Source organism: Papio anubis, chromosome 10 (genome assembly GCF_008728515.1).
Source record: "Papio anubis isolate 15944 chromosome 10, Panubis1.0, whole genome shotgun sequence".
NCBI classification, from domain to species: Eukaryota; Metazoa; Chordata; class Mammalia; order Primates; family Cercopithecidae; genus Papio; species Papio anubis.
Genome location: NC_044985.1, coordinates 67,014,954 through 67,031,052, shown reverse-complemented (window position 1 = coordinate 67,031,052; position 16,099 = coordinate 67,014,954). Strand labels below are relative to the sequence as shown.

The following is a 16,099-nucleotide window of genomic DNA, read 5'->3' as shown; positions in this document are numbered from 1 at the left end:
CACAAATCCTGCAGACCAGGAGAATGGGAAGATATATTCAAAGTGCTGAAGGAAAAAAAACTGCCAACCAAGAATACTTCACCCAGTAAAACTGTCCTTCAGAAATGAGGGAGAAATAAAAACTTTTCCAAACAAAGGAGTTCATTACCACCACTAGGCCCGCTTTACAGGAATTGCTAAAAAAGAGTTCTTTAAGCTGAGAAAAAAAGCCCTTACTAATGACAAAAGCATAAGACAGTAAAAACTCAATGGTATAAGTAATACATACTCATTCTCAGAATTTTTTCAATACTATAAAGTTGGCATGCAAAGCAATTTTATCCCTATTAGGAGAGCTAAACAACACAACTATTAAAAACAACTGTAGTTACAATAAGTTGTTAAGAGATATAAATTACAGAAACAACTGTACATTTTGACATCAGAATCATAAAAGGGGAAGGAAGTGAAAATGTAGTTTTTGTATGCAGTTAAAGGCAAGTTGTTATCAACTTGAAGTAACCTAGAGGGATAAGATATTTTTTTGTGATCCTCATGGTAATCACAAAGCGAAAACTTAGAGGAGTTGCACAAAATATCAAAAAGAAAGAATAAAAACATACAACCACAGAAATCCATCAATCCACAAAGGAAGACAGTAAGAGAGCAAGATAAAAAACAAATGAACTACAAAATCATCAGAAAACAAATTACAATATAACAGTAGAAAGTTCCTATCAATAATGACCTCTAATGTAAATGAAATTCTCCAATAAAAAGACAGAGTGGCTGAATGGATTTAAAAATAGATATACAAGATTCAACTACATGCTGCCCATAAGAAATTTGCTTTACTAGTGAAGATACACACTGACTGAAAATGAAGGGATGGCAAAAGATATTTCATGCAAATTGAAAAAGAGCAGGGGTAATTATACTTATGTAAGTCCAAATAGATATGTCAAAAACTATAAAAAGAAACAAACAAGGTCATTATATAATAAAAGGATCAATCCCCCAAGAAGGCATAACCATTGTAAACATATATGCACTCAATATTGGAGCACTTAAACACATAAAACAAGTATTAAATGATCTGAAGCAAAAGATAATCTGCAATACAATAACAGTAGAGACCCTATCCTGACTTTTAACAATGGATAGATCATCTAGGCAGAATATTAGTAAAAAACAAAAATTAAACTTGAATTATACTTTAGTCCAAATGAACGTAACAGCCATATACAGAAAATTCTACCAAACAACAGCAGAACACACATTCTTCTCAAGGACACATGAAACATTCTCCAGGATAGATCATGTTTGTCCACAAAACAAGCCTTAACAAATTTAAGAGGATTGAAATAATTTCAAATATCCTTTCAGACCACAATGGCATGAAGCCAGAAATCAGTAACAAGATAAGTCTAGGAATATACACAAATATGTGGAATTTTAAAAAACAATCGCCTAAACAACACAGAAAAAGATAAAAAAAAAAAAATACCTTGAGACAAATGAAAATGGAAACAAAATATACCAATACTCCTGAGATGCAGCAAAAGCAGTCCTAAGAGGGACACTAATGGCAATAAATGTCTATATCAGAAAAAAAGAAAGGTCACAAATAATCTGACTTTACACCTTAAGGAACTATAAAAAGAAGAATAAACTAAGCCCAAAGATAGCAGATGGAAGGAAAGAACAAAGCTCAGACAAGAAATAAATGATACAGATACTAGAAAGTAAGAGAAAAAAAATCAATGAAACTAAATTTTTGGAAAGATAAAAATCAACAAATCCTTAGCTAGACTAACTAGGAAAAAGGAAGAAACTACTCAAAAAAGATCAGAAATGAAAACAGAGACATTACAACTGATATCATGGAAACACAAAGGATTATAAGAAACCATTATGAACAAATTTACTTCAACTAATTGGGGAAATCTATTTCTAAAAAAATTCTGAGATGCATACAACAAACAGAGACTGAATCATGAAGAAACAGGAAAATCTAAGCAGTCCAGTAATGAGTAAGAAGATTAAATCAGTAATAAAACATCTCTCATCAAAGGAAAGTCCACAACCAGAAAGCTTCCCTGCTGAATTCTAAAAGACATTTAAAGAACTAACACCAATTCTTTTAAAATTCTTCCAAAAATTTAAAGAAGAACAAAGACTTTCTAAGGCATTTCATGAGACTAGCATTATCCCGATACCAAAGCAATACAAGTACACTAAAAGAAAAGAAAATTATAGGTCAATATCCCTGATGAACCAAAATGCAAAAAGCCTAACCAAAATATTAGCAAACCAAATTCAAGAACACATTAAAAGAATAATTCACCATGATCAAGTGGGATTTATCCCTGGAATGTTAGGATGTTTCAACATATGCAAATCAATAAATGTGACATACCACATTACAAAATAAAGAAGAAAAATTATATCATCCCTATAGATGTAGAAAAAGCATGTGACAAAATTCAACACCCATTCTGATTTTTTTAAAAAACTCTCAACATATTAAGTATAGAGAGAATGTACCTCAACACATTAAAGACTATTTATGCCAAAATTGTAGCTAATATTATTCTCAACACCGAAAAGTTGAAAGCTTTTCCTCTAAGATCAGGGACAAAACAAGGATGCCCAATTTCAACCACTTCCTTTCAACACATTGGAAGTGCTGGCCAGAGCAACTAGGCAAAAGAAAGAAAGAAAAGGCATCCTACAAAGAGAGGAGGAAGTGAAATTGTCTGTATTTGCTGATGACATTATCTATACACAAAAAATCCATAAGACTCCAACGAAAAAAACTAATTGAATTGATCAAAAAAATCAGCAAATTTGCAGGGTACAAAATCAGTAGCATTTGTGTATACTAATAATGAACTATTCAGAAAGGAACTTAAGAAAATCCCATTTACAATAGCAAACCAAAAAAAATTAGGTACAAACTTTACCAAGGATATAAAAGTCCTTTCTACTCAAAACAAGAAAACACCGATGAAAGAAATTGAAGAAAACACAATAAATATTAAGATATCCTGTGTCTGTGGAGTGGAAGAATTAATATTCTGAATATATCCATACTACCCAAAGTAACCTATAGACTCAATGCAACTACTGTCAAATTTCAATGTCATTTTTCACAGAAATATAAAAAGAAAGCACTAATTTGTATGGAACCACAAAAGACCCCAAATAACCAAAACAGTCTTGAGCAAAAAGAACAAAGCTGGAGGCATCACACTTTATGATTTGAAACATTATAAATTAACAATAATTGAAACATTAAAGCATGGTATTGGCACAAAAACAGAAACACTGACCACTGGAATCAGACAGATGCTTCAGAAATAAACTCACCCATTTATAGTCCATTGATTTTTGAAAAGGGTGCAAAATACACACAATTAGGAGAGGACAGTGTCATCAATAAATAGGATCTGGAAACTGGTTATACACAGGCAGAATAAAATTAGACTCTTAAACCATATACAAAAATAAACTCAAAATAGAAAAAGGACTTCAGATCTGAAAGTATGAAACTACAAGAAGAAAACAGGTCAGAACAATGATTTATTTGGATATAACCCCAACAGCACAGACAACAAAAGCAAAAATAGACAAATGGGATGGCATTAAACTAAAAGTCACTGCACAGCAAAGGAAAAAAAGAAGTGAACAGACAACTCAGAGAATGCAAGAATATATGCAAACTATATCTGATAAGGGATTAATGTCCAAAATATAAAAGGGACTCAACTCATTAGCAAGGAAACAAATAGCTCAATTAAAAGATGGGCAAAGGACCTAAACAAATATTTCTTAAAAGAATATATATATGAATGACCAATAGGTACACGATAAATGTTCATTACTAATCATTAGGGAAATACAAATTAAAACACAACAATATATAATCTTGTGTCTGCTAGAACGGCTTTTATCAAAAAGATGAATGGTGACAACTATGGGAGAGGAGGCAGAAAAAATAGAACTCTTATACAGGCATATCTTGGGGATATTGCAGTTTTGATTCCAGACCATGGTAATAAAACACATACTGCAACAATAGAGGCACAAGAGTGTTTTGGTTTCTAAGTGCATGTAAAGTCATGTTTACAGTATACTGTAGTTTATTAAGTATGCCATAGCATTATGGCTAAAAAGACAATGTATGTATCTCAGTTAAAAGTACTTTATTGGCTGGGCGCGGTGGCTCAAGCCTGTTATCCAGCACTTTGGGAGGCTGAGGTGGGTGGATCACAAGGTCAAAACCAGCCTGACCAACATAGGGAAACCCCATCTCTATAAAAATACAAAAAAAAAAAAAAATACAAAAAATACAAAAAAAAAATGGCCGGGCGCGGTGGCTCAAGCCTGTAATCCCAGCACTTTGGGAGGCCGAGACGGGCGGATCACGAGGTCAGGCGATCTAGACAATCCTGGCTAACACGATGAAACCCCGTCTCTACTAAAAGATACAAAAAACTAGCCGGGCGTGGTGGCGGGCGCCTGTAGTCCCAGCTACTCCGGAGGCTGAGGCAGGAGAATGGCGTGAACCCGGGAGGCGGAGCTTGCAGTGAGCCGAGATCGGGCCACTGCAATCCAGCCTGGGCGATAGAGCGAGACTCCGTCTCAAAAAAAAAAAAACAAAACAAAACAAAACAAAACAAAAAATACAGGTGTGCTGGTGCGCACCTGTAATCCCAGCTACTCAGGAGGCTGAGACACGAGAATCGCTTGAACCCAGGAGGTGGAGGTTGCATGAGCCAGGATAGTGGTTACTAAAGGTCTGGGTGGCTGTAACAAATTAGTGAAATAACACAACAACAAATTTTGCTACAATCATTGATCCTTCCTTTCACAAAGAATGTTTTTTATTATAATTTAAGTTCTGGGATACACGTGCAGAACATGCAGGTTACATAGGTATACACGTGTCATGGTGGTTTGCTGCACCCTTCAACCCATCATCTACATTAGGTATTTCTCCTAATGCTATCCCTCCCCTAACTATGCCCCCTACACCCCAGCAGGACCTAGTATGTGATGTTTCTCTCCCTGTGTCCACGTGTTCTCATTGTTCAACTCCCACTTATGAGTGACAACATGTGGTGTTTGGTTTTCTGTTCTTGTGTTACTTTGCTGAGAATGATGGTTTCCAGCTTCATCCATGTCCCTGCAAAGGACATAAACTCATCCTTTTTTATGACTGTACAGTGTATGCATGGTGTATATGTGCCACATTTTCTTTATCTAGTCTATCATTGATGGGCATTCAGGTTGGTTCCAAGTCTTTGCTATTGTGAACAGTGCCACAATAAACATACATGTGCATGTGTCCTTATAATAGAATGGTTTATAATCCTTTGCATATATACCCACTAATGGGATTGCTGGGTCAAATGACATTTCTAGTTCTAGATACTTGAGGAATCACCACACTGTTTTCCACAATGGTTGAACGTATTTACACTGCCACCAACAGTGTAAAAGCGTTACTATTTCTCCACATCCTCTCCAGCATCTGTTGTTTCCTGACATTTTAATGATCTCCATTCTAACTGGCATGAGATGGTATCTCATTGTGCTTTTGATTTGCCTTTCTCTAATGACCAGTGATGATGAGCTTTTCTTTTTTTTTCATATGCTTGTTGGCTTCATAAATGTATTCTTTTGAGAAGTGTCCGTTCGTATCCTTCGCCCATTTTTTGATGGGGTTTTTTGTTGTTGTTGTTGTTGTAAATTTGCTTAAGTTCTTTGTAGATTTTGGCTATTAGCTCTTTGTCAGTGGATAGATTGCAAAATTTTCTCCCATTCTGTAGGTTGCCTATTTACTCACGATAGTTTCCTTTGCTGTGCGGAACTCATTAGTTTAATTAGATCCCATTTGTCAATTTTGGCTTTTGTTGTTATTGCTTTTAGTGTTTTAGTCATGAAGTCTTTGCCCATGCCTATGTCCTGAATGGTAGTGCCTAGGGTTTCTTCTAGGGTTTTTATGGTTTTAGGTTTATGTTTAAGTCTTTAATCCATCTTGAGTTAATTTTTGTATAAGGTGTAAGGAAGGGATCCGGTTTCAATTTTCTATATATGGCTAGTCAGTTTTCCCAATACCACTTATTAAATAGGGAATCCTTTCCCCATTGCTTGTTTATGTCAGATTTGTCAAAGATCAGAGGGTTGCAGATGTGCAGCATTATTTCTGAGGCCTCTGTTCTGTTCCATTTGCCTATATATCTGTTTTGGTACCAGTACCATGCAGTTTTAGTTACTGTAGACTTGGAGTAGAGTTTGAAGTCAGGTAGCGTGATGCCTCCAGCTTTGTTCTTTTTGCTTATGATTGTCTTGGCTATACATGCTCTTTTTGGTTCCATATGAAATTTAAAGTAGTTTTTTCTAATTCTATGAAGAAAGTCAGTGGTAGCTTGATGGGGATAGCATTGAATCTATAAATTACTTTGAGCAGTATGGCCATTTTCACGATATTGATTCTTCCTATCCATGAGCATGGAATCTTTTTCCATTTGTTTGTGTCCTCTCTTATTTTCTTGAGCAGTGGTTTGTAGTTCTTCTTGAAGAGGTCCTTCACATGCCCTGTAAGTTGTACTCCTAGGTATTTCATTGTCTTTGTAGCAATTGTGAATGGGAGTTCACTCATGATTTGGCTCTCTGTGTGTCTAATATTGGTATATAGGAATTCTTGTGATTTTTGCATACTGACTTTGTATCCTGAGACTGCTGAAGTTGCTTATCAGCTTAAGGAGTTTTTGAACTGAGATGATGGGGTTTTCTAAATATACTATCATATCATCTGCACACAGAGACAATTTGACTTCCTCTCATCCTATCATGTGATAGCTTTTGATCATTTGATAGCTTTTGATTCACAGTATACCCTCTTTCAAATTTGAAGTCAATCCTCTCAAAACCTGATGCTGTCTTATCAACTAAGTTTATGCAATATTTTAGTTTTTGTCACCATTTCAATAATGTTCACAGCATCTTCAGCAGGAGTAGTTCCCATCTCAAAAATCACTCTCTTTGCTTAATCATAAGAAGCAATACTTTATCTATTCAAGTTTTATCATGAAACTGCAGCAATTCAATCACCTCTTCAGGCTCCACCTCTATTTCTACTTATCCTGCTATTTCCACCACATCTGCAGTTACTTCTTCCACTGAAGTCTTCACCTTCTCAAAATTATCCACGAGGGCAGGAATCAACTTCTTCCAAACTCATGGTAAGGCTAATATCTTCCTTCTCCTGTAAATCTCAAATATTCTTAATGACATCTAGAATAATGAATTCTTTGCAGTAGGTTTTGAATTTACTTTGCCCAGATCCATCAGAGAAATCACTATCTATGGTAACTATAGTCTTACAAAATGTATTCATTAAATAATAATACCTGACAGTCAAAATAATGCTTTGATCCATGACCTGCAGAATAGCTGTTGTGTTAGCAGATGTGAAAACAACATTAATCTCCTTGTAAATCTCTGTTGGAGCTCTTAGGCGACCCAGGTGCATTGTCAGTGAGCAGTAATGTTTTCAAAGAAATCTATTTTTCTGAGAAGCAGGTCTCAACAGTGGGCTTAAAATATTCAGTACACCATGCTACAAATAAACGTACTATCATGCAGATTTTGTTGTTCCATCTATAGAGCACAGGCAGAGTAAATTTAGCACAATTACAGAACTCTTAAGATTTTCAGAATGATAAGAGAACGTTGGCTTTAACTTAAAATCCCCAGCTTCATTAGCCCCTAACAAGAGAACCTGTTATTTAAAGGTTTGGAGCCAACCATTGACTTTTTTTTCTCTAGTTATGAAAGTCTCAGATGATACCTTCTTCCAATATAAGGCTATTTCATCTACATTAAAAATCTGTTCTTTAGTGTAGTCACTTTCAGCACTTATCTTAGATACGTCCTCTGGACAACTTGCTGCAGTTTCTCCATCAGCACTTGATGCTTCACCTTACACTTACATGTTATGGATAAGTGTCTTTCCCAAAACTTCATGAACCTGCCTCTGCTACCTTTAAACTTTTCTTCTGCAGCTTCCTTACTTCTCTCAGACTTCTTAGTATTGAACAGAGTTAGAGCCTTTCTTTGGATTAGGCTTTGGCTTGAGGGAATGTTGTGACTGGTTTGATCTTCTATTAAGATCACTCCAACTTTCTCCCTATCAGCAATGAGGCTGTTTTGCTTTCTTATCATTTGTGTATTCACTGGAGTAGCATTTTGAATTTCCTTCTAGAACTTTTCCTTTTATTCACAACTTTGCTGATGATTTGGCACAAGAGGCCTACCTTTCAGTGTATGGCAGTTTTCAACATGCCTTCCTCACTAAGCTTAATCATTTGTAGCTTTTGAGACATGTAACTGTTTCTTTTACTTGAATACTTACAGTCCTTGCTGGGTTATTAATTGGTCTAATTTTCTGCTGTGTGTCTCAAGGATTAGGAATGCCTGAGGAGAAGGAAAGAGGTGGGGGAATGGCCCATTGGTGGAGCAGTCAGAACATACACAACATTTATTGATTAAATTCACCATCTTATATGAGTGCAATTCATGGTGCCCCAAACAATTACAATAGTAAAATCAAAGATAACTTATCGGCCGGGCCCAGTGGCTCATGCCTGTAATCCCAGCACTTTGGGAGGCCGAGGCGGGCAGATCACAAGGTCAGGGGTTCAAGAGCAGCCTGGCCAACATGGGAAAATCCCATCTCTACTAAAAATACAAAAATTAGATCCTTGAGGAATCACCATACTGTTTTCCATAATGGTTGAACTAATTTACAATCCCACCAACAGTGTAAAAGTGTTCCTATTTCTCCACATCCTCTCCAGCACCTGTTGTTTCCTGACTTTTTAATGATCGCCATTCTAACTGGTGTGAGATGGTATCTCATTGTGGTTTTGATTTGCATTTCTCTGATGGCCAGTGATGATGAGCATTTTTTCATGTGTCTGTTGGCTGTATGCATGTCTTCTTTTGAGAAATGTCTGTTGCATTGGGAGTTATACCTGATGTAAATGACGAGTTGATGGGTGCTGACGAGTTGATGGGTGCAGCACACCAACATGGCACAAGTATACATATGTAACAAACCTGCACGTTATGCACATGTACCCTAGAAGTTAAAGTATAATAATAATAATAATTTTAAAAAATAAAATAAAATTAGCCAGGTGTGGTGGCAGGTGCCTGTAATCCCAGCTACTCAGGAGGCTGAGGCAGGAGAATAGATTGAACCCAGGAGGCAGAGTTTGTGGTGAGCCGAGATCATGCCACTGTACTCCAGCCTGGGTGACAAAGCAAGACTCCATCTCGGGGAAAAAAAAAAAAAAAAAGATAACTCATCACAGATCACCATAACAGATATAATAATAATTTAAAATGTATAGATAGTTCAAGAATGATCAAAATGTAACACAGAGATACAAAGTGAGCACATACTGTCACCAATAGACTTGCTCAATGCAGTCTTTGCACAAACTTCCAATTTGCAAAAAAAAAAAAAAAAAGTATCTGTGAAGCACAATAAAGCAAAGTATGATAAGACAAAATGAATTATGCTTATATATTATTGGTGGGAATGTAAATTAGTACAGTCATTATGGAAAACCTTATAGATGTTCCTCAAAAAACTAAAAAGAGAACTACCATGTGATCCAGTAATCCCATTTCTGCATCTATATCCAAAGAAAGTAAAATCAATATGTTGAAGAGATCTTTGCACATTCATGTTCATTGTGGCATATTCACAATAGCCAAGATATGGATTAAACCCAAATGTTCATCAATGGACAAATGGATAAAGAAACTATGGTCTAAATATACAATGGAATACTAGTCAGCCTTAAAAGGCAAGGAATTCCTGTTATTGGGGACAACATGGATAAATCTGAAGGACACTATGCTAAGTGAAATAAACCAGGAACAGAAAGAGAAATACGTCATGATCTCACTAATACGTGGAATGTAACAAAGCTGAACTCATAGAAGTAGAAAGTAAAATGATGGTTATCAGAGGCTGTAGGTGGTGGAGGGTGGGAGGATAGGAATGGGGAGTTGCTGATCAACGGGTATAAAGATTCACATAGGAGGAATAGGTTTTGAGGTCTTTTGCACAGCGGGGTGACTATAGTCAATAATATTGTATTAAGTATTTCAAAATAGTTAAGAGAGTAAATTCCAAATGTCTCACCATAAAAATATAGGCAAACAATGTGAATATGTTAATTAGCTTGATTTAATCATTCCACATTGTATACATCTATTAAAACATCACACTGTGCCTCATAAATGTATACAACGATTGTTAACCAAAAATAACATTTTTGTATATATTCTTGCAAGTATTTCAGAAATTATGTTAGACATTTCTTGATCTGACCAAAGAGGAAACATCTTGCTGAAACACATGTAAATTTAACCTTACAACTAGTTTGATGGCGGTGCCATCTAATGTTGTTACAACAGTTTAATTTAGGCAGGAGGCAAAATGTTCTACAAGACTTAAAACAGAAGATCTCAAATAAAAACAGTTGATGTTTACATATATGTTTTATAATGTATTATTATAAAAATAATTTTGTCTCTCTACAGTATGTTGCATGAATTTTGGCTTGCTATTACTAAAAATTTTAGCAAAAATTGGTTATAAAAGCCAAACAAATCTAAATTTGGCTTTTAATATGACTGTCAATTTGTTTTTAATTTTTAGTGTAATTTTTCTAGATTGAAACAAATTGCATGTGAATATGTAACAAAAGTGACAATTCAGTAAAATATTTTAAAAATTATAAGGGAAACATTTGCATGACTAGAAAATATTTGCATGACTAGGTACCCATATATGAATCCCAGTACTAATTTCTAGAGAAACTATGTTCTGGTCCTTACCAATCAAAATACAACCTCATTCTTTATAATATCCCAGTATTGAAAAATATAAAAAGATGATCTTTAAAATGTAGCATGGCTCTAGATACTGATGTAAAAGATAGTAAAATTGCAATATAAGAGATAGTGCCTTATAAAATGTTAGAATTTTTTCTAATATTTTCCAAAATAAAGATCATTTATCATATTTGAACCTATTACAATCCTTGAGTATGTTGTATATAAAACATGGTTCACGCCTGACTGTTTTAAGAATTTCAATAAAAATTTCAACTGCAACTGCATGAGCAGGTGTGATCCAGTTTAGGTAAATTAAGTAGAACCAGAAAGAAAAAGTCTATGATTAGAAAAAGAAAACACAGATAAAAATAATTCTAAAGTTTCTGTGAATTGGGATCAAGGAAATAAGGCTAATGTCCAAAGGGGCTCAGGGGCAAACAGCCCTCTTGTTGAAAAGGTCTGTCCTCATGCTTAGGGATGTTTCTGCTTCCCTGTACTGACCAGGCTTCTGCATGCATATACTGAGTGCCTGTTATGCCTCACAGAGAGTCCTAACACTGGGCATACAGGCTGATTTTAAGGAACTTACACACAAGTGGCAGAGACAGTTATGAGGAACCCACACTTACAAAGATAGTACAGACAGGGTTATAACGGAGGTAAGTAGAGGAAATGTGGTTGCAAAGGGGGCTCTCCTAAGACAGTCATAGTGGATCAAAGGTTTACCTGAAGATTCTTGATCTCAGCCTTTATAAGTGAGAGTAAGCCAAGTGAAAGAGAAGGACAAAGATGTTCAGGGGGATGTGCAATGGCACCATGGCAAAAAACAAAAAAAGATCACGGCATGGTTCTTTTGATATGGCTGACAGTTTGGTGTATATGGGGAAATAAAAAGGGATGAGTCTTAGGTATTTTACTCTCTTTGTATCAATTGTGACTGGGAGTTTGCTCATGATTTTGCTCTATTATTGGTGGATAGGAATGCTTGTGATTTTTGCACATTGATTTTGTATCCTGAGACTTTGCCAAAGCTGCTTATCAGCTTAATGAGATTTGGGCTGAGACAATGGGTTGTCTAAATGTACAATCATGTCATGTGCAAACAAAGACAATTTGACCTCCTCTTGTCCTATTTGAATACCCTTTATTTCTTTCTCTTGCCCAATTGCCCTGGCCAAAACTTCCAATACTATGTTGAATAGGAGTGTTGAGAGAGGCCTTCCTTTCCTTGTGCCGGTTTTCAAACGGCATGCTTCCAGGTTTTGCCCATTCAGTATGATATTGGCTGTGGGTTTGTCATAAATAGCTCTTATTATTTTGAGATACATTCCATCAATATCTAGTTTATTGAAAGTTTTTAGGATAAAGGGGTGTTGAAATTTATCGAAGGCCTTTTCTACATCTATTCAGGTGCAGATAAGATCATGTGGTTTTTGTCACTGGTTCTGTTTATGAGACGGATTAAATTTACTGATTTGCATATATTGAACCAGCCTTGCATCCCAGGTAAGAAGTGGATTTGACCGAGGTGGATAAGCTTTTTGATGTGCTGCTGGATTCGGTTTGCCAGTATTTTATTAAGGATTTTCACATCGATGTTCATCTAAACACTGCTATAGCATCTCAAACACTGCTTTATCTGTGTCCCAGATATTCTGGTACATTGTGTCTTTGTTCTCATTGGTTTCAAAGAACTTATTTATTTCTGCCTTAATTTTGTTATTTACCCAGTAGTCATTCAGGAGCAGGTTGTTCAGTTTCCATGTAGTTGTGTGGTTTTTGTTGTTGTTGTTGTTGTTGTTTTGTTTTTTTTGGGAGAAGACCACTTTTATTGTTTGTCTGGGTGGATGCCCAGGGTGGACAGGGCAGGAGGGGCTGGGGGCCTGTCCCGGACAATAAAGGCGCCCTCAGCGGATGTGGGCCATGTCGCCAAGGAAGGGCATCTTCATGCAGCTGGTGCAGAGCTGGTCCATCCAGAGGGGCGCCTCGTGCTGCAGCGGGGTGGGGCGCAGGTAGACGGTGAAGTCCACACGGTAGTTGAGCAGGCAGCTGAGGGAGGCCATGTAGAGGTCAGAGAAGTGCACGAGGCATCTCAAGAAGTAGGTGGGGTTGTGGAAGGTGCGGAAGATGCTGCCGAACTGCGCGCTGAACATGGCCTTGGTGACGCACCTCAGCTCCTGCCGTTCTTTCATCCGGGCAGCTAGCACCTGCCTGGACTCCGCGTCCTGATAGGTCTGCATGCGCTCCAGCAGCCCCCTGAGTGCTTGCTGCCACGTCAGCCAGTGCATGTACTGCTCTGTGTTGATGATGCGGATCTCACGCTCCAGCTCAGGGATAATGGCGCCCGTGCGCCAGCCCTGCCACAGCACGAGATCCACCAGGTCACTATAGAGGTGGTCCCCGAAGTAGAGCAAGCGGGGGCCACGCCATTCCATCAAGTGAAGGAAGTCAAACAGGTGTCCCTGCCGATAGATCTTGCCCTTTTCCAAGCGGGTGATCCGGTCCCACTGAAGCGAGCCCTTCTCATCGAGTTTTCTGAAAGGCTTGCGCCGGTCAGTGAAAAAGCTGGGCTTGTCTGCCTGGGCAATTACCACATCGAAGAGCTGGCGCCAATCGGGACCCACCGTGTGCCGCATCCCTTAGTCTACGAAGCTGAAAGGACTGTTGGTGATGAGGAACAGCTGTTTCCCATGGGCCACCAGGCGACTCAGGACAGCAAACGTCTCGTCCTCTCTCAGGATGTACTTCTCCATGTCCTGCTGGATCCACTATTACATGAGGCCCTTCATATGCACGTCTGGGATGGCGTCCCTCACGTCCTTGTAGAGGTGCGCTTGGTCAAACTCCAGGCTGTGGCCCAGGAAGTAGTCCACCACGCAAGACAGCAGAGCCATCTCCGGCAGCGAGAAGATGTCCATGAACTGCTTAATGGAGGGACCCTTGCCATAGAAGCCACTCATCTGGTATAGTGGGATGTGCTGGGTGCCCCCATACAGCTCGATCACTTCCTCGTCTGGCACAGGCTGGAGGCCCCTGTAGGCTGTCCCCAGCTGCATGTAGTGGGAGGCGTCAATCTTTATCAGAAGGCTCTTCTGAATGTCATAGTGGAGGCCACGGATGGCAGAGCTGGGGTTGTAGTCATACTTCTGAATCCCCCCTGGGTACTTGTAGTGCTCGATCAGGATGTCACGGGCGGCGCTGAAGATCTCGGGGTGCAGTGCATCTGCATACTGGGCCAGAGTGTAGTCGTAGTCAAAGCCATAGACCTCAACGTCACGCAGGCTGATCTCGTTGTTGGCGTAGATGGCTGCTGGGTTCAGGAGACTGCAGACCTCGGGGGGCAGGAGGTCGTGCACCAGTCTCCTCACGTCCTGGTAGCGAGCCCATAGGTGCACGCTGAGGTCGGCGCCGCCTGTGGGTGCCTGGGCGGGAGCGGATCGCGGGGCGCCGAGGCAGTGGGCGCGGGGACCTGGGGGTCCGCAGCCAGGGCAGGAGGGCCAGGACGAGGCAGCTCGCGGCCGGCCGTGGCCTCCACACAGCAGCCAGAGCCGAGTGGCCCCCCCCAGCCCCGCACCCGCCATGCCCACTGGGCGCCGCCGGCACCCGCCGCCCGCCACCGGCACTGCCCTGGGCCCTCCCGCTGCCCGCCGACTCAGTTGTGCGGTTTTGAGTGAGATTCTTAATCCTGAGTTCTAACTTGATTGCACTGTGGTCTGAAAGATTGTTGGTTATGATTTCCATTCTTTTGCATTTGCTCAGGAGTGTTTTACTTTCAATTACCTGGTCAATTTTAGAATAAGTACAATATGGTGCTGAGAAGAATGTATATTCTGTTTATTTGGGATGGAGAGTTCTGTAGATGTCTATTGGGTCCGCTTGGTCCAGAGCTGAGTTCAAGTTCTGAATATTCTTCTTAATTTTCTGTCTCATTGATCTAATACTGACAGTGGGGTGTTAAAGTCTCCCACTATTACTGTGGAGGCCCATAAGTTCTTTGTAGGTCTCTAAGAACTTCTGTTTTATGAATCTGGTGCTCCTGTATTGAGGCATATATATTGTGAATAGAGCTCTTCTCTTGTTAACTCCTTTACCATTATTTTCTAATGCCCTTTCTTGTCTTTTAGATCTTCTTGGTTTAAATTCTGTTTATCGAGACCAGGATTGCGACCCTTGCTTTTTTTGCTTTCCACACTTGCAACACCTCCATCTCCTTTATTTTGAGTCTATGTGTGTCTTTGCATGAGATGGTCTCCGGAATACAGTAGAATACAGCATGCCACCGATAATTGCCTGCTCAATGGGTATTTATATTTACATTTGTTATATTAATATTGTTATATGAATTTAATCCGTCATTATGATACGGTTATTTTGCCTGTTAGAAGATGCAGTTTCTTCATTATGTTGATGGTCTCTTTACACGGCGTTTTGCAGTGGTTGGTACCAGTTTTGCTTTCCAGTACTTAAAGCCCTTTCCGGAACTTCAGGCAGGCCTGGTGGTGACAAAATATCTCATCATTTGCTTTCTGTAAAGGATTACATTTTGCTTACAGTGTTTAGTTCGGCTGGATATGCAATTCTGGGTTAAAAACTTTCTTTAAGAATGTTGAATATTGGCCCCACCTCTCTTCTGGCTCGTAGGGTGTTTTGCAGAGATATCTGCTGTTGGTCTGATGGGCTTCCCTTTGTGACCAGACCTTTCTCTCTGGCTGCCCTTGATACTTTTTCCTTCGTTTCAACCTTGGTGAATCTGACAATTATGTGTCTTGGGGTTGCTCTTCCCAACCACTGCTATTCAACATAGTATTGGAAGTTCTGGTCAGAGTAGTCAGCAAGAGAAAGATATAAAGGCTGTTCATATAGGAAGAGAGGAAGTCAAATTGTCTCTGTTTGCAGATGACATGATTGCATGTTTAGAAAACCCCATTGTCTCAGCCCAAAATCTCCTTAAGCTGATAAGTAACTTAAGCAAAGTCTCAGGATACAAAATCAATGTGCAAAAACCACTAGCATTCCTATACACCAATAACACACAGAGAGCCAAATCATGAGTGAACTCCCATTCACAATTGCTACAAAGAGAATAAAATATCTAGGAATACAACTTACAAGGGATGTGAAGGACTTCTTTAAGGAGAACTACAAACCACTGCTCAAGGAAATAAGAGAGGACATAAACAAATGAAAAAAC

At 38.9% G+C, this 16,099-nt stretch overlaps 1 pseudogene across 1 annotated transcript; it reads right to left on the bottom strand.

The window, feature by feature from the left end:
* Positions 1–12,721: 12,721 nt before the first annotated feature.
* Positions 12,722–14,489, bottom strand: LOC101012764 (annotated as a pseudogene). The gene has a single exon (XR_162114.4). The product of XR_162114.4 is annotated as a 5'-nucleotidase domain-containing protein 2 pseudogene (transcript).
* Between the last annotated feature and the right edge of the window lie 1,610 nt (positions 14,490–16,099).